The following is a 22,393-nucleotide window of genomic DNA, read 5'->3' on the forward strand; positions in this document are numbered from 1 at the left end:
GCCTTCTTGTATTTTCTCCCATCCTCCTCAGTATTAACTCTACCCCCTTATTTGGTGTCGTTACAACTTCACTTTGAAGTGACTACACTTGAAACGTACTTCATTGAAGTGCTGTGGGATGTCCCGAGGCCATGAAAGGTGCTATATAAATGCAAGTGTTTCTCCTCCATGCCTGTCACTACGCACTCAGCACCTCACCCAGTCACCATGTACATTGGGAGACGGCCCATTGTCTGCCGGTTTGGAGAGCTGCGTACAATATCAGAACGGTGAGAGGGTCATTGCATTAAATGCTGGCTCAGAAACATTAGTGAGATCCCACTCCTTAAGACTATTCATTTTTAGTGATGGAGCTTTCGACAAACCAGCTCTCAAAACATTTTCTTTGCTTGCACCTTTTTCTGAACAGAGGCCGTGTGAAAACGGCCGATCTCCGCCCTTGTGAATCCCAGCTCGGAAGCCACAATGGTCCATTCAAAGCCCAGGTCTTTGGCGAGTTCTTGGACAGACTTCAGGTTGATCACTGCATCCTGGGTCAGGAAAACAGCTTTTAAAATAACCCAATACAAAAGGTGCCAGCAATATCTGCTTCAACCTCACAAGACATTAAAAGCAGCACCGCAAGTAGATAAGGTTATAGAAAGTTCATGGAATAGTGGGTTTAAGGCAAGAGGTAATGGTGAATCTAGATACAGGATTAAATGGAAGAGATTGAGGACAGAGAGCAGCAGAAAGGTTTTTGCACAGAGGGCTGTGAGGCTGTGGGTTATGGTGGATACACGACTGGAGACAGTGATTGCAGCAGGGATGGTGTCAACATTTAAGAACAGGTTAGACAGGTGATTGATGGAAAGGGGAACGAAGGGATAGGGCGGACACATGGGATTAGGATACTGCTCGTGTGGGGGATCAAGACCAGCACCGACTGGTTGGGGCCAACGCCCAGTTTCTGTGTTGTAATTTCGATGTCATTCTCACAGCTTTCAGGCTGTGGCTTGAAAACTGTGGGTTAGATTTTGGTCTGGGCCGACCAGCACAGGCCCGAACCGAGAGGCCCGAAGATTGATGGAAATTGGACCCCAGGCCTCATCAGCATCCCCGGCACAAGCTCCCCTCTCTCTCCCTCCTTCCCTCAATCACTCCCCTAGCCCTCTCACTCCCTCTCCCTCCTGTCCCCTGCCACACTCCGTCACTCCCCCACTTCGCCCTCTCCATCTCTCAGCCACTAGCCCCCTCGCCCTCTCCCTCAATCACTCTCCCCATCGCACCCCCGTCTCCTCATCACCTCCTCTCCCTCTCCCCATCACCCCCCCTCAATCTCCCCATCTCCTCCCCTGCCCTCACAAGGAACTATAAAAGGTAAAAATAAACTGGACTTACCTGGACTTCCGATGGCCCGGATTTTTCATGAAACCAGCTTTCATTCGCAGGTTCAAGTGTGCGAGCCTTAGTCGGGCCCACAGTTAAAATGCCCATTTAAATTAGCCCCCCCACTCCTGCCTCTCTTTGCTCTGGGGCAGGAAACCTCCCGTGCCTGAATTCAGACAAGTTCAGATGTGGGGGAACATGTCGGAAACACAGTCTGAACTTTCCCCTTCTTAACCATTCCCCCCATTCGCACTGTTCCCGCCGGTTGTATTCAGGAAAACCTGGTCTAAGTGCGGCCTAACCAGGGGTCCTTAAAGGGCCGCCATCAAAAAAGTCAATTTTAAAATATAATTCCCTGAATGTGGAAACAGGAGATGCAGGAGGGGTCGTCTCGGCACCAAAGTAAAACCACTACCGCCCGCACCCCTCTCGAACCCCACCCCCCATCTCAGTCCCCCTCCCTCTCCCGATCGCTGTCCCTCTCCCCCTCCCGATCGCTGCCCCTCTCCCTCTCCCGATCGCTGCCCCCTCCCCCTCCCGATCGCTGCCCCTCTCCCTCTCCCGATCGCTGTCCCCCTCCCTCTCCCGATCGCTGTCCCCCTCCCTCTCCCGATCGCTGATCCCGTCCCTCTCCCGATCGCTGCCCCCTCCCTCTCCCGATCGCTGCCCCCCTCCCTCTCCCGATCGCTGTCCCCCTCCCTCTCCCGATCGCTGCCCCCTCCCCCTCCCGATCGCTGCCCCCCTCCCACTCCCGATCGCTGTTCCCCTCCCTCTCCCGATCGCTGCCCCCTCCCCCTCCCGATCGCTGCCCCCTCCCTCTCCCGATCGCTGCCCCCTCCCCCTCCCGATCGCTGTTCCCCTCCCTCTCCCGATCGCTGTCCCTCTCCCTCTCCCGATCGCTGTCCCTCTCCCTCTCCCGATCGCTGCCCCCTCCCTCTCCCGATCGCTGTCCCCCTCCCTCTCCCGATCGCTGTCCCCCTCCCTCTCCCGATCGCTGTCCCCCTCCCTCTCCCGATCGCTGTCCCCCTCCCTCTCCCGATCGCTGTCCCCCTCCCTCTCCCGATCGCTGTCCCCCTCCCTCTCCCGATCGCTGTCCCCCTCCCTCTCCCGATCGCTGTCCCCCTCCCTCTCCCGATCTCTGTCCCCCTCCCTCTCCCGATCGCTGTCCCCCTCCCTCTCCCGATCGCTGATCCCGTCCCTCTCCCGATCGCTGTCCCCCTCCCTCTCCCGATCACTGATCCCCTCCCTCTCCCGATCGCTGTCCCCCTCCCTCTCCCGATCGCTGTCCCTCTCCCTCTCCCGATCGCTGTCCCCCTCCCTCTCCCGATCGCTGTCCCCCTCCCTCTCCCGATCTCTGTCCCCCTCCCTCTCCCGATCGCTGCCCCCTCCCTCTCCCGATCTCTGTCCCCCTCCCTCTCCCGATCGCTGTCCCCCTCCCTCTCCCGATCGCTGTCCCCCTCCCTCTCCCGATCTCTGTCCCCCTCCCTCTCCCGATCGCTGTCCCCCTCCCTCTCCCGATCGCTGATCCCGTCCCTCTCCCGATCGCTGTCCCCCTCCCTCTCCCGATCGCTGCCCCCTCCCTCTCCCGATCGCTGCCCCCTCCCTCTCCCGATCGCTGATCCCGTCCCTCTCCCAATCGCTGATCCCCTCCCTCTCCCGATCGCTGCCCCCTCCCTCTCCCGATCTCTGTCCCCCTCCCTCTCCCGATCGCTGCCCCCTCCCTCTCCCGATCTCTGTCCCCCTCCCTCTCCCGATCGCTGCCCCCTCCCTCTCCCGATCGCTGTCCCCCTCCCTCTCCCGATCGCTGTCCCCCTCCCTCTCCCGATCGCTGCCCCCTCCCTCTCCCGATCGCTGTCCCCCTCCCTCTCCCGATCGCTGTCCCCCTCCCTCTCCCGATCACTGATCCCCTCCCTCTCCCGATCGCTGTCCTCCTCCCACTCCCGATCGCTGATCCTGCCTTCACAAAAGGGTAGTGGAAATCTGGAACTCTCTCCCTCAAAAAAGCTGTTCAGGCTGAGGGTCAATTGAAAATTGCAACACTAAGATTGATCGATTTTTGTTGGGTGAGGGTATTGAGGGTTAGGGAACTAAGGCGGGTAGATGGAGTTAAGATGCAGATCAGCCATGATCTAATTGAATGGCAGAGTAGGCTCGAGGGGCTGAATGGCCTCCTCCTGTTCCTATGTTCCTCTCTCCACCAGGATGTTACCCTGACAATGCACGATCCAGGCACGGGGGCATGTCAGGCAGAACTGTCGATATTTCTGGCAAGTGATGTCATCCCACCAACTCCCCCTCAGTCTTTCTCCCTCCTCTAGCTGAGGATACTGGGTGTAGTAAAGTCTCACTCTGATTCACTGCTTTGTTTCTCTCTCTTCTCCACTTCTGTTTCTCACCATCTTCTCCACAGCTGTTCCCACCTTCTTCTCCTCAACCATTGTGTTTCTCTCTTCTCTCCCATTTCTCTTTCTCTTTCTCCTCTTCCACTTCTATTTCCCACTTTCTTCTCCTCCAACATTCTATTTCTCACTTTCTCTCTTTCCTGCCCCATTCTGTTTCTCACTTTTTCCTCCGTCACTTATGTTTCTCTCTCCACCATTCTCTTTTTTATTTTCTCCTCCTTCACTTCTGTTTTTCTCTCTCCTCCTCCAATTCTGTTTCTCACTTTCTTTTTCACTTCTATTTCTCTTTCTCCTCCTCCACTTATTATTGCTCTCTCATCTCCTTCTATTTCTCTCTCATCCCTTTCATATCTCTCTCCTCAATGCTGGAGCCTCATGTTGGCCAGGGCTGCAGAAAACTACTGAGGTTAATTCGAATTGCTAACAAAGAGACTGACTTTTGAACTGAGGTGACCTGGAGTTCAGTCACTGGTCTGAACTGGCCAGAACCGGTTTGAATTCGTTCCGCTTCTTGGAGGGACAAAGGAGCTTTGATGAGACACCAGGCCTTATTTAGAAAAGGGGTAATGAGGTGATGCTACCTAGCCCCTTGGAACAGAGCCAATCAGGTGATGACACTGACCACTCAAGGAATTTTGAGCCAACCGGAGAAGACAGCATCATTCGAAAAGACAGGCTTGGGGTTAAAACTGAAGAATTGCAGGCTTGGTGCCAGAGTGTGTTTGTGAGGGAGACTCTGGAGACTAACCATCGTGGAAGTAGGGACCATACGTCAGGGACGGAGAGACGACGTAGAGAGAGAGAGAGCCAATCGCCTGGCCAGCGTTATCTCTCCTTTCCGGATTATACAATATCCTTTCTATTCTGTGACCACTCAGGGAGTGTTAGTCAGGGAAACCCAGTGGGTGTGCGTTTAAATTCTAGTTTGAGTATAAAACTGTATAACCTGCTGTAAACTGCATGCCTATATCTAACCAGACGTATAAGCGGTATGTACATGATCTAATAACGTTAATAAAGCGAATTGAAAATTAAGAGAGAATTGACTCTTCCTCTGTGTACTAAGCCAAAACCGTTAACCGGTGACTTCCGGTCAACACTCACCTTCACTTCCATCGCCCCCTCACCTTCCTCCATTTCTGTTTCTTGCTCTCTCCCCCTCCTCCATCTTTGCCTCATTTTTCTCCAGTTTCATCGTTCTCCCCCCTCACTTTGCGTATCTTCCTTTCTGCTTCTGTGTCTCTCTTTCACCTCCTTGCTGTCTGTTTCACTCTCTCCCTTCCATTCATCTCTCTCTCTCTCTTCAACTTCAGTTTCTGTTCTCCACTTTCACCTTCTCTCACCTCCCTCACTCCTCTCCCCTCTCCACCTAGTCCGGATACTGCTCTCACTGCGTAAGGTGGATTTGCCCAAAGGACAGAGGATCCATGAGGAACGGAGAACACCTCAACACAAGGAGGCTGATCACCTCAACATCCCACAAGCCAATACCATTGTCCCAAGTGAAGACGACCAGTTTAACCAAGCAGCTGATCAATAAATTCATACAAGTTCTGGAAACATTGCTAACCACCAGCACACACACTATCATCTATCCAATAGACTAGCTATCTAATGCTGTTAACTTGCCAGCTAACTAAGGCGTTTTGTCCTAAATTAATTTCACCAATTTATATCAATCTCAGGCACTGATCTCAACGACTATTTGATAAGCAGCGACCCAGTTAATGCTGAATTATTGTAATATCACTGAAGTGCCTGCTATTCATTTTGTTAATAATCCTATCGGCTAATTATTTGCATCTCAATGTTTGAGTATTGCTAATCATGATTTGAAGTTAATAAACAATTGTTAGTGCAAGACTTGTCTGACTCCTGTGACGATATGGCAAGAAAGGGTTAATTCATTCACTCAGTAACTTGTGGGCATCCTAACTGGGTGTTGGGAAGGTGAACTCATGTTCAATAGGAACTGGGTGATGGAAGGCAGTTCGGTGGGGCAAACGTTGACGTCATTCGTGCGCTAATGGGTACGGTAACATGTTGGTTATGTTACTGGACTAGTGATCCAGAGACCTGGACGAATAATCTGGAGTTATGAATTCAAATCCCACCACGGCAGCTGGGGAATTTAAATTGAATTAATTAAATAAAATCTGGAATTAAAGTACTACTAGTGGTAATGGTGGCCATGAAACTACTGGATTGTCATAAAAACACAAGGAAGCTTGCTGTCCTTACCGGGTCTGGCCGACATGTGACTCCAGATCCACAGCAATGTGGTTGATTCTTAATTGCCCTCTGAAATGGCCGAACAAGCCACTCAGTTGTAAAATTTCACTTGAAAAAAAGTTGAAATAAGAATAAAACTGAATGGACTGCTAGGTAACGAGACACAACAAAAGCAAACCAAGCCCAGTCGACCCTGCAAAGTTCCTCCTCACTGAACAGCAGGGGGCTTGTGCCAAAAGTGGGAGAGCTGTCCCACAAACTGGTCAAGCAACAGCCACACTGACAGAATCATACCTTTCAGGCAAACGTCCCAGACTCTTCCATCACCATCCCTGGGTACGCCTTGTTCCACCGGCAGGACAGATCGACCAGAGGTAGCGATGCAGTGATACACAGTCAGGAGGGAGTGGCCCTGGGAGTCCAGAAGATTGACTCCGAATTCCCCTGAAATCTAATGGCATCAGGTCAAAGATGGGCAAAGTGGAACCTCCTGCTGTGGTGATTACCACCTATCGCCCTCCCTCAGCTGATGAATCAGTCCTTCCTCTATATTGAGAAGCACAAAGGGCACAGAATGTACTCTGGGTGGAGGGACTTCAATGTCCATCACCAAGGGTGGCTCGGTAGCACCACTGCTGGCCAGGTCCTGAAGGACACAGCTGCCACACTGGGCCTGCGGCAGCTGGTGAGTGAACCAAAACGAGGGGAAAAAGCTTACTTGACCTCGTCCTCACCAATCTATCTGTCCCATGACAGTATCGGTAGGAGTGACCACCACACAGTCCTCATTGGAGACGAAGTCCCGTCCTCGCACTGAGGACACCATCCGACGTGTTGTGTGACACTTACACCGTGCTAAATGGGATAGATTCAGAACAGATCTAGCAGGACAAAACTGGGCATCCATGAGGCGCTGTGGGCCATCAGCAATAGCAGAATTGTATTCCAGCACAATCTGTAACCTTATGGCCCGGCATATTCCTCACTCTACCATTACCAACAAGCCAGGGGAATCAACCCTGGTTCAAGGAGGAGTGTAGAAGAGCATGCCAGGAGCAGCACCAGGTGTACCAAAAAATGAGGTGCCAACCTGGTGAAGCAACAACTCAGGACGACATGCATGCTAAACAGCAGAAGCAACATGCTATAGACAGAGCGAAGAGATGCCACAACCAACGGATCAGATCAAAGCTCTGCAGTCCTGCCACTTCCAGTCATGAATGATGGTTGACAATTAAACAACTAACGGGAGGAGGAGGCTCTGTAAACATCCCCATCCTCAATGATGACAGAGTCCAGCACATGAGTGCAAAAGACAAGGTTGAAGCGTTTGAAACCATCTTCAGCCAGAAGTGGATGATCCATCTTGGCCTCCTCCCGATATCCCCACCATCACAGAAACCAGTCTTCAGCCAATTCGATTCACTCCACGTGATATGAAGAAACGGCTGAGTGCACTGGATGCAGCAAAGGCTACTGGGCCCTGACAATACCCCGGCTGTGGTACTGAAGTCTTGTGCTCCAGAACTAGCCGCGCCTCTAGCCAAGCTGTTCCAGTACAGCGACAACACTGGCATCAACCCAACAATGTGGAAAATTGCCCAGGTATGTCCTGTCCACAAAACGCAGGAGAAATCCAATAACCTCCCCATCAGTCCATTCTCAATCATCAGCAAAGTGATGGAAGGTGTCGTTGACAGCGCTATCAAGCGGCACCTGCTCACCGATGCTCAATTTGGGTTCCGCCAAGGACCACTCGGCTCCAGACCTCATTACAGCCTTGGTCCAAACATGGACAAAAGAGCTGAATTCCAGAGGTGATATGAGGTGAAAGTGACTGCCCTTGACATCAAGGCAGCATTTGCTGAGTGTGGCACCAAGGAGCCCTCGTAAAATTGAAGTCAATGGGAATCAGGGGGAAAACTCTCCAGTGGCTGGAGTCATACCTAGCACAAAGGAAGATGGTAGTGGTTGTTGGAGGCCAATCATCTCTCGTCACAGGACATTGCTGCAGGAGTTCCTCAGGGCAGTGTCCGAGGCCCAACCATCTTCAGCTGCTTCATCAATGACCTTCCCTCCATCATAAGGTCAGAAACGAGGATGTTTGCTGATGACTGCACAGTGTTCAGTTCCATTTGCAACCCCTCAGATAATGAAGTAGTCCGTGTCTGCATGCAGCAAAACTTGGACAACATCCTGTCTTGGGCTGATAAGTAACAAACAAAATAGGAAATTCACGCCAGACAAGTGCAAGGCAATGACCATCTCCAACAAGAGAGATTCTAACCACCTACCTTTGACATTCAACGGCATTACCATTGCCAAGTCCCCTACCATCAACATCCTGGGGGGTCACCATTGTCCAGAAACTGAACTGGACCAGCCACATAAATACTGCGGCTACAAGAGCAGGTCAGAGGCTGGGTATTCTGTGGCAAGTGACTCACCTCCTAACTCCCCAAAGCCTTTCCACAATCTACAAGGCACAAGTCAGGAGTGTGATGGAATACTCTCCACTTGCCTGGATGAGTACAGCTCCAACAACACTCAAGAAGCTCAACACCATCCAGGATAAAGCAGCCCGCTTGATTGGCACCCCACCCACCACCCTAAACATTCACTCCCTTCACCACCGATGCACTGTGGCTGCAGTGTGCACCATCCACAGGATGCACTGCAGCAACTCGCCAAGGCTTCTTCAACAGCACCTCCTACGCCCGCGACCTCTACCACCTAGAAGGACAAGAGCAGCAGGCACATGGGAACAACACCACCTGCACGTTCCCCTCCAAGTCACACACCATCCTGACTTGGAAATATATCGCCGTTCCATCATCGTCGCTGGGTCAAAATCCTGGAACTCCCTTCCTAACAGCACCGTGGGAGAACCATCACCACACGGACTGCAGCGGTTCAAGAAGGCGGCTCACCACCACCTTCTCAAGGGCAATTAGGGATGGGCAATAAATGCCGGCCTCGCCAGCGACACCCACATCCCATGAATGAATATAAAAAAATTCACTCGTAGACTGAGTGGTAAACCCCAGGGAGTTCCTCAGTGAGAAATTAAGGATTTGTCTGTTTCCTTGGTAAATCGTCCTTAGTGCTCTTAAAGTGTTGACATCTCTGCACTTAGGGTTTTGAGTCTATGAACCCAGGGTGCTTGAGTCTGTACACTTAAAAGTGTTGAATTCAAGATGTTCCTACCTTGGCCCTGGTTGACCTCTCCCAGGATGTGCTTGACCTGGCGGATGTAAATAGGTTTCCCCCCTTGGCTGGGTTGGGCAGCGGTGGTGGTGAAGGGAACGGCCCCTTTCCCTGTCTCCGGGTTTTATCTCCACGTGCCTGATGCTTGAGTCACACTGCAAAAGGAGGGGTGACGAGGCCATGGATGAGGATTTCAGCAGCCGATGAGCTGACAATTACATCTGGCCTGTAGCCAAAGTCATCCAGGGGCTAAAATCCACAATTGACCCTGACTCAGTTGAGTGTGTCGAGGAGGCTCAGCCATATGGAGCGATTCCGGTGAATCTCACCCATCTTCGGACGGAGCTGCTCATCGGTGTGAGGCTCCAAAGCCTCCCTTGGAAACATCGGCCTTCCAAATTGAGGCATCTCTCAGAGATTCCCTTGTGCCCATTCTGCTCTGAGTGGAGGGATTTCCTGAACAGGTCACTGCTGCATACTCTCCCTCGCCTTCCGTCCCGACATGCCCTCGGGTAATATCCTGCTGGCCGGCAGAGGCGAGTGTCCCCTCAGGAAAGCCCTGTATTTGGGGTTCCTCCTCTGCACCATTGGAGACCTGGGGTGGAGAGGGTTGCATGAACATTCTCCTCGGCCATTTCACAGATACCCGGCCACTTGTCCATTTTGTGGGTTGGATGAAGATATACATTATCTTTATTTACAGTACCGGAGGTTGCAACCCCTGTTTCACTATTTAAAGGGGCCGTGCCTCAAGTTTCAGTTACTTTGAAGTCCTTGTCTTCGGGCACCCAGTGCACAGGGTGGGGGAGAGAGGCGGGGGGTGAGCGGATCAGATGAACCCCTGGTGGGGATGTTCCTGGGCCAGGCTAAAACCACCATCCACTGGAAGCATCCACATGGAGGATTGTTCTGACTGCTGGCCGCTGTTCCACGGCCTTCAACACACCCGGGTGACCTTGGAGAGGGATCGCGTGGGCTCCACCAATACACTTGAAGCCTTCGTGGGCGACGCAGGACAGCAACTGTGTCACTAACGAAAGGAACCAGATCATTGGTTAATTTTATTTTTAGTTGCAGACATTTTAATTTGATTGGACGATTTGTAATCGTGGGGCCCACCTCTTCACCAATCGTCATATTTAGTCCGAGAGCCATGGGGCAAATCACATTGCTCCAATTCAAAATACTCCAATGTCCAACACACAAGAGCAAATCAGATCCTGTCACATCATTGCTGGGATCTTTGGAATTGACACAATGTGATTGTGAATAAAATGGCCTCAAGTTTGGAAGTGAATCCATAGAGACAAAGGAGCAGGTCACAAGCACCAAACACCAATAGTGTGCAGCCCCAGTGGCCTAATGGATAAGGCACTGGCCTCCTAAGCCAGGGATTGTGGGTTCAAGTCCCACCTGGGGTGAGTTTGGTTTTAAACCAACTGCATTCTGTGAAAACCAGCTCTTTGTCCTCATTGCTGAATTCCAGAGAGATCAAAGAGCTCAATCACACGAGGTGTCCTGTGAATTGATGAAACTTATTCCCAGGAGGGGCAAGGAAACAGCGACAAAACCACTTGCTTTTCACATAAAATCGACATTTTGCCCAACACTCAACTGTACCAATTGCTGACACACAAAAGCAAGTCAGATCCTGTCACGTCATTGCTGGGATCTTTGGAACTGATACAATGTGATTGTGTATGAAAAGAAAGGGCCGGCCCATAAAAAGGCATCAAATTTGAAGTGAATCGATAGGGACAAAGGGGCAAGTTGCCAGCACCAAGGTCCTGTTGCACACCGCCCCAGTGGCCTAATGGATAAGGCACTAGCCTTCTAAGCCAGGGATTGTGGGTTCAAGTCCCATCTGGGGTGAATTTTGAGAATCTTACATACTCAGGGAACAATGTCACCTGCACTTTCCAGGCAAACAATGTCCTTTCACCGAACACTGTCTTTTTCTTCTCCTCCTCTTCCATGCCAAACAGTACAAGAGGCAACCCATTTCTTGCACTGCTTTCCATCCAGCAGGTCATGCTCTGGGTATTTCCCGTGTCAGAGTCCATTCTAACATGAACAGTTGTTACCCTGACTCGCAACTCCTTACCAGGACCACCAGATAGATATGATGGGGGGGTCGTTACTCTGCTCCCATCAGACACGAGTACCCCACCGGATGTCAGCCCACCATTCAGGGACCAGAACTCTCGTCTACACTTGCCAGGGCTGTTTTAGGGAATCAAAAGTGTTCACAACTGCTGCCAATCATTGCTGAAGTGTGTGGAATTGGCAGATATATTTTTGCGTTATCGAGTGTCTCGAAGGCCACCTTGGAGAACGTTTACCCGAAGATCGGTGGCTGAATGTCCTTGACTGCTGAAGTGTTCCCCGATTGGGAGGGAACCCTCCTGTCTGGCGATTGTTGTGCGGTGTCCGTTCATCCGTTGTCGCAGTGTCTGCATGGTCTCGCCAATGTACCATGCTCTGGGGCATCCATTCCTGCAACGTATGAGGTAGACAACATTGGCCAAGTCACAGGAGTATGAACCATGTACCTGGTGGGTGGTGTCCTCTCGTGTGATGGTGGTATCTGTGTCGATGATCTGGCATGTCTTGCAGAGGTTGCCCTGGCAGGGTTGTTTGGTGTCGTGGATGCTGTTCTCCTGAAAGCTGGGTAATTTGCTGTGAACGATGGTCTGTTTGAGGTTGGGTGGCTGTTTGAAGTCGAGTAGTGGAGGCGTGGGGATGGCCTTAGCGAGGTGTTCGTCGTCATGGCGTAGTTTCTCTGCTCCGGGGAAGTACTGGACGATGAAGGGTACTCTGTAGGTTGCGTCCTGTGTTTGTCTTCTGAGGAGGTCTATGCGATTTTTCGCTGTGGCCCGTCGGAACTGTCGATCGACGAGTTGAGCGTCATATCCCGTTCTTACGAGGGCGTCTTTCAGCGTCTGTAGGTGTCCATCGCGTTCCTCCTCGTCTGAGCAGATCCTGTGTACTCGCAGGGCCTGTCCATAGGGGATGGCCTCTTTGATGTGGTTAGGGTGGAAGCTGGAAAAGTGGAGCATCGTGGGCTTGCGGTAGAGTGAGGTGCTGAGGTGCCCGTCTTTGATGGAGACTCGTGTGTCCAAGAAAGAAGCCGATTCTGAGGAGTAGTCCATGGTGAGTTTGATGGTGGGATGGAACTTGTTGATGTTATCGTGTAGTCTCTTCAGTGATTCTTCGCCGTGGGTCCATAGGAAGAAAATGTCGTCGATGTATCTGGTGTATAGCGTTGGTTGGAGGTCCTGTGCAGTGAAGAAGTCGTGCTTGAACTTGTGCATGAAAATGTTGGCGTATTGGGGTGCGAATTTGGTCTCCATGGCTGTTCTATGTGTTTGGGTAAAGAACTGGTTATCGAAGGTGAAGACATTGTGATCCAGGATGAAGCGGATGAGTTGTAGGATGGCGTCTGGAGATTGGCTGTTGTTGGTGTTGAGTACTGAGGCTCTTGCAGCGATGCCATCATCGTGGGGGATACTGGTGTAGAGTGCTGAGACGTCCATCGTGGTGAGAAGTGTTCCTGGTTCAACTGGTCCGTGGGTGCTGAGTTTTTGTAGGAAGTCTGTAGTGTCGCGACAGAAGCTGGGGGTTCCCTGTACGATGGGTTTCAGGATGCCCTCGACGTATCCAGAGAGGTTCTCACACAGGGTTCCGTTGCCTGATACGATAGGACGTCCGGGTGTGTTGGCTTTGTGTATCTTTGGGTGGCAGTAGAAGTCTCCCACGCGGGGAGTACGTGGGATGAGAGTGCTAAGGATGCTTTGAAGGTCTGGATCGAAGGTCTTGATCAGTTTGTTGAGCTGGTGGGTGTGATCTTTGGTCGGATCTGCGGGTAACCGTCTGTAGTGTTCCTGGTTGTCCAGTTGTCGGTCTGCTTCTTTGCAATAGTCCGTTCTGTTCTGTATGACGATGGCTCCTCCTTTGTCCGCTGGTTTGATGACGATGTTGCGGTTGGTCTTGAGAGCGTTGATGGCGTTGCGTTGTGCTCGGGTGACATTCTGGACTGTCTTCTGAGTGCGGCTGATGAATCTGGCATTGACGCATCTCCTGACAGCTTGAGCATACATGTCAAGCTGAGGGCAGCGAACCTCCGGAGGAGTCCAGTTTGACTCTTTCTTCTTCGGTTGCTGTACCGCGGATCCCTCTGTCTGCTGTTCCGGATCGTTGATTGTCTCATTGGGTTCGCTGCTGACATCTTGGGATTTGTGGAAGAATTCCCGGAGCCTCATTCTCCTGATGAATTCCTCTGTGTCCGCCGTGAGACTAGTGGGGTCCATTTTGGTGGTGGGGCAGAAATTGAGCCCTCGGCTGAGAACTTCGATTTCGTCTGGTTGAAGGGTGTGGTCGGACAAATTGACGATAGACCTCCCTGTGGTTGTAACCGTGGTACCGGGGGAGGCTTGGTCGATGCTGGTGGTGATGCCGAGTTTCTCAAGCTTCCTGCTCTTGGTTTTCATGTAGGCAGCGTAGTTCCGTTGCCTCGTCTGTTTGGCGGTGTCTCGTAGCTGGTCTGCTGTGTCCTGAGTACAGGTTGAGAGTATGGACTCTATCTTGGTTTCGAGGTTGCGGCGTCTGCTGTAGAGTTGGTGTATGAGATGGTTGCGGAGTGTGCGAGAGGTACGACGGCAGAGTCTCTCAGCGTAATCTGAGTTGTGTGTCGAATTGAGTGGGTTCGTGATCTGTAGTCCTTTCGGGATCTTGTCTGCTTTCTTGCAGCTCTGTAAAAACTTGATGTCTGTGTCGATATGCGCGATCTTCTTGGAGATCCTCTCCACTGTGCTCCACGTCATCAAACCAGCGGACAAAGAAGGAGCCATCGTCATACAGAACAGAACGGACTATTGCAAAGAAGCATACCGATATGGACCACGACTACTGGCTGTTCACACTCCCACTCCAGAATGTCCTGCAGCCGCTCCGTGACATCCTTGACCCTAACACCAGGGAGGCAACATACCATCCTGGAGTCACGTTTGCGGCCACAGAAACGCCTATCTGATCCCCTTACAATTGAATCCCCTATCACTAGAGCCCTGCCACTCTTCTTCCTCCCCTCCTGTGCAGCAGAGCCACCCGTGGTGCCACAAACTTGGCTCTTGCTGCTTTCCCTTGATAAGCCATCTCCCCCAACAGTATCCAAAGCGGTATATCTGTTTGAGAGGGAGATGGCCCCAGGGGACTCCTGCTCTATCTGCCTAGTCCTTTTACTCTTCCTGGTGGTCACCCATTTCCTTTCTGCCTGCGTAACCTTTACCTGTGGTGTGACCACCTCACTGAACGTGCTATCCACGATAGTCTCAGCATCGCGGATGCTCCACAGCGAATCCACCCACAGCTCCAGCTCCGAAATGTGATTAGACAGTAGCTGCAGCTGGACACACTTCCTGCACATATGGTCACCAGGGACACTGGTAGTGTCCATGACTTCCCACATAGTGCAGGAGGAGCATAACACGGGTGCGAGCTCTGCTGTCATGACTTGCCTTAGATTTACACTGCGTTCACCTCTCAGACTCTCCTCCCGCTCTCGGGACACTCCTTTTACACTGGGCTCACCTCTCGGACTCTCCTTTTACACTGGGCTCACCTCTCGGACTCTCCTTTTACACTACGTTCACCTCTCAGACTCTCCTCCCACTCTCGGTCTCTCCTTTTATACTGTGCTCACATCTCGGACTCTCCTCCCACTCTCGGTCTCTCCCTTTATACTGTGCTCACCTCTCGGACTCTCCTGCCTCACCTGTGACGTCGCACAGTAGTTGTCTCTTGTTGCAGGTCTGCTGCTGATTTTATTCCCCGCTCTAAGTCTTCTGCTGCTCAGGTCCGCCGCCGCTCTGCAGAAAAAGTCAGGAAAAGCAAGGCAAAGCAGCACCTCCTTCCCCCACTTCATCAAACTCCCACACTCACCAAACTCTCAGCTGTCTCACTCTGTGCCTGCCGCACTCCGTGCTGGTTGCGTTTGCCACTTTTCCGCCCACTCCACCAACCCATTGATATCTTCTTGGAGTCTACAGCTATCCTCTTCACCATCAACTACACGGCCAATTTTTGGGCCATCTGCAAATTTGCCAATCGTGCCCCCTACATTCAAGTTCAAATCATTAATATATACCACAAACAGCAAGAGACCCAACACTGAGCCCTGTGGCACAACACTGGAAACAGATTTCCATTCACAAAGACATCCATCGACATTTACCCTTTGTTTCCTGTTACTGAGCCAATTTTGGATCCAATTCGCCACCTTTCCCTGTATCCCGTGGGCTTTTACCTTTCCGACCAGTCTTCCAGGTGGGACCTTGTCAAATGACGAACTAAAATCCATGTAGACAACATCCACTGCACTCCCCTCATCAATCCTCCTTGTCACTTCCTCAAATAATTCAATCAAATTTGTAAGGCATAACCTTCCCTGGACAGAGCAGGAGGAGGCCATTTGGCCCATCGAGTATGTGCCTGCACTTTGCAAGAGCCCTCCAATTAGTCCCACTCCCCTGCTCGTTCCCTGTTGCCCGGCAAATTTCTCCTTTTCAAGTAGAAGTCCAATTCCCTTTTGAAAGTTACCATTGAATCTGCTTCCACCGCCCTTTCAGGCCGTGCATTCCAGATCACAACAACTCACTGGGAAAAAAAATTCTCCTCATTTCCCCCCTGGAGATTTTGCCAATTATCTTCACTCTGTGTCCTCTGGTTACCGACCCTCCTGCCGGTGGAAATAATTTCTCCCCATCCACTCGATCAAAATCCTTCATCATTTTGAACACCTCGATTAAATCTCCCTTTAAACTTCTCTATTCTAAGGAGAACAATCCCAGCTTCTCCAGTCTCTCCACATAACTGAAGTCCCTCATCCCTGGTACCATTCTGGTAAATCACAGGAGAGTAATTAGACAAAAATTGACACCGAGACAGAAAAGGAGATATTAGAACAGGTGATCAGAAGCTTGATCAAAGTGGTAGGTTTTAAGGAGCGTCTTAAAGGAGGAGAGAGAGGTGGAGAGGCAGAGAGGTTTAGGGAGGGAATTCCAGAGCTTGGGGCCGAGGCAGCTGAAGGCACAGCCGCCAACGGTGGAGTGATGAAAATCGGGGATGTGAAAGAGGCAGGGATTGGAGGAGCACAGAGATCTCAGAGGGTGGTAGGAGGTTACAGGTAACAGAGATAGGGAGGGGCGAGGTCATGGAGGGATTTGCACACAAGGATGAGAATTTTAAAATTGAGTCGATGCGGGACTGGGAGCCAATGGAGGTCAGTGCGCACGGGGGTGATGGGAGAACGGGACTTGATGTGAGTTAGGATACGGTCAGCAGAGTTTTGGATGAGCTAAAGTTTACGGAGGGTGGATGATGGTAGGCCGGCCAGGGGAGCAATGGAACAGTCAAGATTAGACGTGAGGAGGCCATGGATGAGGATTTCAGCAGCCGATGAGCTGACAATGACATCTGGCTTGGAGCCAAATCCATCGAGGGGATAAAATCCACAATTGACCCTGACTCAGTTGAGTGTGTCGAGGAGGCTCAGCCATATGGAGCAATTCCGGTGAATTTCACCCATATTCGGACGGAGCTGCTCATTGGTGTGAGGCTCCAAAGCCTCCCTTGGAAACATCGGCCTCCCAAATTGAGGCATCTCTCGGAGATTCCCTTGGGCCCATTCTGCTCTGAGTGGAGGGATTTCCTGAACAGGTCACTGCTGCATACTCTCCCTCGCCTTCCGTCCCGACATGCCCTCGGGTAATATCCTGCTGGCCGGCAGAGGCGAGTGTCCCCTCAGGAAAGCCCTGTATTTGGGGTTCCTCCTCTGCACCATTGGAGACCTGGGGTGGAGAGGGTTGCATGAACATTCTCCTCGGCCATTTCACAGATACCCGGCCACTTGTCCATTTTGTGGGTTGGATGAAGATATACATTATCTTTATTTACAGTACCGGAGGCTGCAACCCCTGTTTCACTATTTAAAGGGGACGCACCTCAAGTTTTAGTTACGTTGAAGTCCTTGTCTTCGGGCACCCAGTGCACAGGGTGTGGGAGAGAGGCGGGGGGTGAGCGGATCAGATGAACCCCTGGTGGGGATGTTCCTGGGCCAGGCTAAAACCACCATCCACTGGAAGCATCCACATGGAGGATTGTTCTGACTGCTGGCCGCTGTTCCACGGCCTTCAACACACCCGGGTGACCTTGGAGAGGGATCGCGTGGGCTCCACCAATACACTTGAAGCCTTCGTGGGCGACGCAGGACAGCAACTGTGTCACTAACGAAAGGAACCAGATCATTGGTTAATTTTATTTTTAGTTGCAGACATTTTAATTTGATTGGACGATTTGTAATAGTGGGGCCCTCCTCTTCACTAATCGTCATATTTAGTCCGAGAGCCATGGGGCAAATCACATTGCTCCAATTCAAAATACTCCAATGTCCAACACACAAGAGCAAATCAGATCCTGTCACATCATTGCTGGGATCTTTGGAATTGACACAATGTGATTGTGAATAAAAAGGCCTCAAGTTTGGAAGTGAATCCATAGAGACAAAGGAGCAGGTCACAAGAACCAAACACCAATAGTGTGCAGCCCCAGTGGCCTAATGGATAAGGCACTGGCCTCCGAAGCCAGGGATTGTGGGTTCAAGTCCCATCTGGGGTGAGGTTAATTTTAAGCCAACTTCATTCTGTGAAAACCAGCTCTTTGTCCTCATTAATGAAATTTCAAGAGCTCATGTTATGAGAGCGTTGAGCAATGACCAACTGCACAAAGGCTGTGGTAGCAGCTGTGACCCCAGTGGCCGAATGGGGAAGGCAATGAGTTTGGGAATCACTCGAGCAAATGAAAGTGACAGACAGGAAAAGACCAACTGGTCCATCTTGCCTGTCCCATAAAGTTGTGTTGCCCGATGCATCTCGATACAGATACTCCCCACCCACCCAGAGCCGTGTAATCCCCTGGGAGAGGTGAAAAAAACAGATTAAAAATGGAGGACAATTAGAGAAATAAAATCTGCAAATTCCTCTCTGACCCCTTTCGGTGATCAAAACTAGTCCAGGAGATCACACGGACCCTGATTTATGTTATGGGATAGCTACCTCTTCTACAACGTAATGTCTGTCTTGGTCCTGGAAACAGGACTTTGAGGAAATGTTTTTTCAAAGAACTTGCATTTATTTCGCACCTTTCATGACCTCAGGACGTCCCAAAACGCTTTAGAGACCAATGAAGTAATTTTGAAGTGTCGTCACTGTTGTCATGTTGGAAATGCAGCAGACAATTCACGGACAGCAAGATCCCACGAACAGCAATGAGATAATGACCCGAGGATCGATGTGAGTGATGTTGGTTGAAGGTTGAATATTGGCCAGGACACCGGGGAGAACTCCAAAATAACATCATGTAATTTTTCCAAAACACCTGACCTGAAATACAGCACAGCTCTCCCTCAGTACTGCACTAAAGTGTCAGCCGAGATTATGTGCTCAAGTCTCTGGGAACACCAATCAGGTAAACTTTGATGTATCAGCCTTGGCTCAAAGTTTCAGTCAGAAGGTTGTGGGTTCAAGTCCCACTTCAGGCTGACACTCCAGTGCAATGCTGGGGGAGTGCTGCATTGTTGGAGGTGCCGTCTTTTGCATGAGACGTTAAACTGATGGCCCGTCTGCCCTCTCAGGTGGATGTAAAAGAACCCATGGAACTATTTCTAAGAAGAGCAGGGGAGTTCTCCCCAGTGTCCGGGACAATATTTATCCCTCAACCAAAATCCCCAAAAAAACAGATCACCTGTTTATTTCTCTCATTGCTGTTTGTGGGATCTTGCTGTGTGTAAATTAGCTGCCACATTTCCTACATTACATAGAATTACATCGAATGTAATTAGCTACATCACTGGCATCTACCTGACAATGTGGAAAATTGCCCAGGTATGTCCTGTCCACAAAAAGCAGGACAAATCCAATCCGGCCAATTACTGCCCCATCAGTCTATTCTCAATATATCCTTTATATAATATGGAGACCAGGACTGTTCTCAGTACTCCAAGTGTGGTCTAACTAAGGTTCGATACAAGTTCAACATAACTTCTCAGCTTTTCAATTCTATTCCTCCAGAAATGAACCCAAGTGCTGGATTTGCCTTTTTTATGGCCTTATTAACCTGCGTTGCTACTTTTACTGATTTGTGTATCTGTACCCCCAGATCCCTCTGCTCCTCGACCCCATTTAGACTCTGATTTTCCAAGGAGTAGGTGCCCTCTTTATTCTTCCTACCAAAATGTACCACCTCACACTTAATGTATATGGAAATTCATTTGCCAATTACACGCCCATTCTGCAAGTTTATTGATGTCTTCTTGTATTTTCTCCCATCCTCCTCAGTATTAACTCTACCCCCTTATTTGGTGTCGTTACAACTTCACTTTGAAGTGACTACACTTGAAACGTACTTCATTGAAGTGCTGTGGGATGTCCCGAGGCCATGAAAGGTGCTATATAAATGCAAGTGTTTCTCCTCCATGCCTGTCACTACGCACTCAGCACCTCACCCAGTCACCATGTACATTGGGAGACGGCCCATTGTCTGCCGGTTTGGAGAGCTGCGTACAATATCAGAACGGTGAGAGGGTCATTGCATTAAATGCTGGCTCAGAAACATTAGTGAGATCCCACTCCTTAAGACTATTCATTTTTAGTGATGGAGCTTTTGACATACCAGCTCTCTAACATTTTCTTTGCTTGCACCTTTTTCTGAACAGAGGCCGTGTGAAAACGGCCGATCTCCGCCCTTGTGAATCCCAGCTCGGAAGCCACAATGGTCCATTCAAAGCCCAGGTCTTTGGCGAGTTCTTGGACAGACTTCAGGTTGATCACTGCATCCTGGGTCAGGAAAACAGCTTTAAAAATAACCAAATACAAAAGATGCCAGCAATATCTGCTTCAACTGCACAAGACATTAAAAGCAGCACCTCAAGTAGATAAGGTTATAGAAAAAGTTCATGGAATAGCGGGTTTAAGGCAAGAGGTAATGGTGAATCTAGATACAGGATTAAATGGAAGAGATTGAGGACAGAGAGCAGTAGAAAGGTTTTTGCACAGAGGGCTGTGAGGCTGTGGGTTATGGTGGATACACTACTGGAGACAGTGATTGCAGCAGGGATGGTGTCAACATTTAAGAACAGGTTAGACAGGTGATTGATGGAAAGGGGAACGAAGGGATAGGGCGGTCACATAGGATTAGGATACTGCTTGTGTGGGGGATCAAGACCAGCACCGACTGGTTGGGGCCAACGCCCAGTTTCTGTGTTGTAATTTCTCTGTCATTCTCACAGCTTTCAGGCTGTGGCATGAAAACTGTGGGTTAGATTTTGGTCTGGCCCGACCAGCCCCCCTCTCCCGCCTCTCTTTCCTCTGGGGCAGGCAAACTTCCCGTGCCTGAATTTAGCCAAGTTAAGATGTGAGGGAACACGTCGGAAACACAGTCCGAACTCTCCCTATCTTAACCATCCCCCCCATTCGTACTGTTCCTACCGGCAGGATTCAGGAAAATCTGGTCTTAGTGCGGCCTAACCAGGGGTCCTTAAAGGGCCACCATCAAAATGGTCAATTTTTAACTATATTTACCTGAATGTGGATCCAGGAGATGCAGGAGGGGTCGTCTGGGCACCAAAGTACAACCACCGCCGCCCGCTCCCCTACTCGACCCCCCTCACCCCGGTGCTCAGTCCCCCTCCCTCTCCCGATCGCTGTCCCCCTCCCTCTCCCGATCGCTGTCCCCCTCCCTCTCCCGATCGCTGATCCCCTCCCTCTCCCGATCGCTGTCCCCCTCCCTCTCCCGATCGCTGTCCCCCTCCCTCTCCCGATCGCTGTACCCCTCCCTCTCCCGATCTCTGTCCCCCTCCCACTCCCGATCGCTGATCCCACCTTCACACAAAGTGTGATGGAAATCTGGAACTCTCTCCCTCAAAAAAGCTGTTCAGGCTGAGGGTCAATTGAAAATTTCAAAACTGAGATTGATCGATTTTTGTTGGGTGAGGGTATTGAGGGTTAGGGAACTAAGGCGGGCAGATGGAGTTAAGATGCAGATCAGCCAAGATCTAATTGAATGCCGGAGTAGGCTCGAGGGGCTGAATGGCCTCCTCCTGTTCCTATGTTCCTCTCTCCACCAGGATGTTACCCTGACAATGCATGATCCAGGCATGGGGGCATGTCAGGCAGGACTGTCGATATTTCTGGCAAGTGATGTCATCCCACCAACTCCCCCTCAGTCTTTCTCCCTCCTCTAGCTGAGGATACTGGGTGTAGTAAAGTCTCACTCTGCTTCACTGCTTTGTTTCTCTCTCTTCTCCACTTCTGTTTCTCACCATCTTCTCCACAGCTGTTCCCACCTTCTTCTCCTCAACCATTATGTTTCTCTCTTCTCTCCCATTTCTCATTCTCTTTCTCCTCTTCCATTTCTATTTCCCACTTTCTTCTCCTCCAACATTCTATTTCTCACTTTCTCTCTTTCCTGCCCCATTCTGTTTCTCACTTTTTCCTCCGTCACTTATGTTTCTCTCTCCACCATTCTCATTTTTATTTTCTCCTCCTTCACTTCTGTTTTTCTCTCTCCTCCTCCAATTCTGTTTCTCAATTTCTTTTTCACTTCTATTTCTCTTTCTCCTCCTCCACTTATTATTGCTCTCTCCTTTTCTTCGATTTCTCTCTCACTCCTTTCATATCTCTCTCCTCAATGCTGGACCCTCACCTTCACTTCCATCGCCCCCTCATCTCCTGACATTCATTTTTCTCTCTTCCTCCATTTCTGTTTCTTGCTCTCTCCCTCTCCTCCATCTTTGCCTCATTTTTCTCCAGTTTCATCGTTCTCCCCCCTCACTTTGCGTATCTTCCTCTCTGCTTCTGTGTCTCTCTTTCACCTCCTTGCTGTCTGTTTCACTCTCTCCCTTCCATTCATCTCTCTCTCTCTCTTCAACTTCAGTTTCTGTTCTCCACTTTCACCTTCTCTCACCTCCCTCACTCCTCTCCCCTCTCCACCTAGTCCGGATACTGCTCTCAGTGCGTAAGGTGGATTTGCCCAAAGGACAGAGGATCCATGAGGAACGGAGAACACCTCAACACAAGGAGGCTGATCACCTCAACATCCCACAAGCCAATACCATTGTCCCAAGTGAAGAC

General features: G+C 50.6%; 3 non-coding genes across 3 annotated transcripts; all 3 read left to right on the plus strand.

The window, feature by feature from the left end:
* The first annotated feature begins 10,557 nt into the window (after nucleotides 1-10,557).
* Nucleotides 10,558-10,630, plus strand: trnar-ccu (transfer RNA arginine (anticodon CCU)). Its single transcript has one exon. It is a non-coding gene; the product is annotated as a tRNA-Arg (tRNA).
* Nucleotides 10,631-11,008: 378 nt separating this feature from the next.
* trnar-ucu (transfer RNA arginine (anticodon UCU)) lies at nucleotides 11,009-11,081 on the plus strand. The gene has a single exon. It is a non-coding gene; the product is annotated as a tRNA-Arg (tRNA).
* Nucleotides 11,082-17,809: 6,728 nt separating this feature from the next.
* trnar-ccg (transfer RNA arginine (anticodon CCG)) lies at nucleotides 17,810-17,882 on the plus strand. The gene has a single exon. It is a non-coding gene; the product is annotated as a tRNA-Arg (tRNA).
* Nucleotides 17,883-22,393: the final 4,511 nt, after the last annotated feature.

This window comes from Heptranchias perlo, chromosome 11, assembly GCF_035084215.1.
Source record: "Heptranchias perlo isolate sHepPer1 chromosome 11, sHepPer1.hap1, whole genome shotgun sequence".
Classification (NCBI taxonomy): Eukaryota; Metazoa; Chordata; class Chondrichthyes; order Hexanchiformes; family Hexanchidae; genus Heptranchias; species Heptranchias perlo.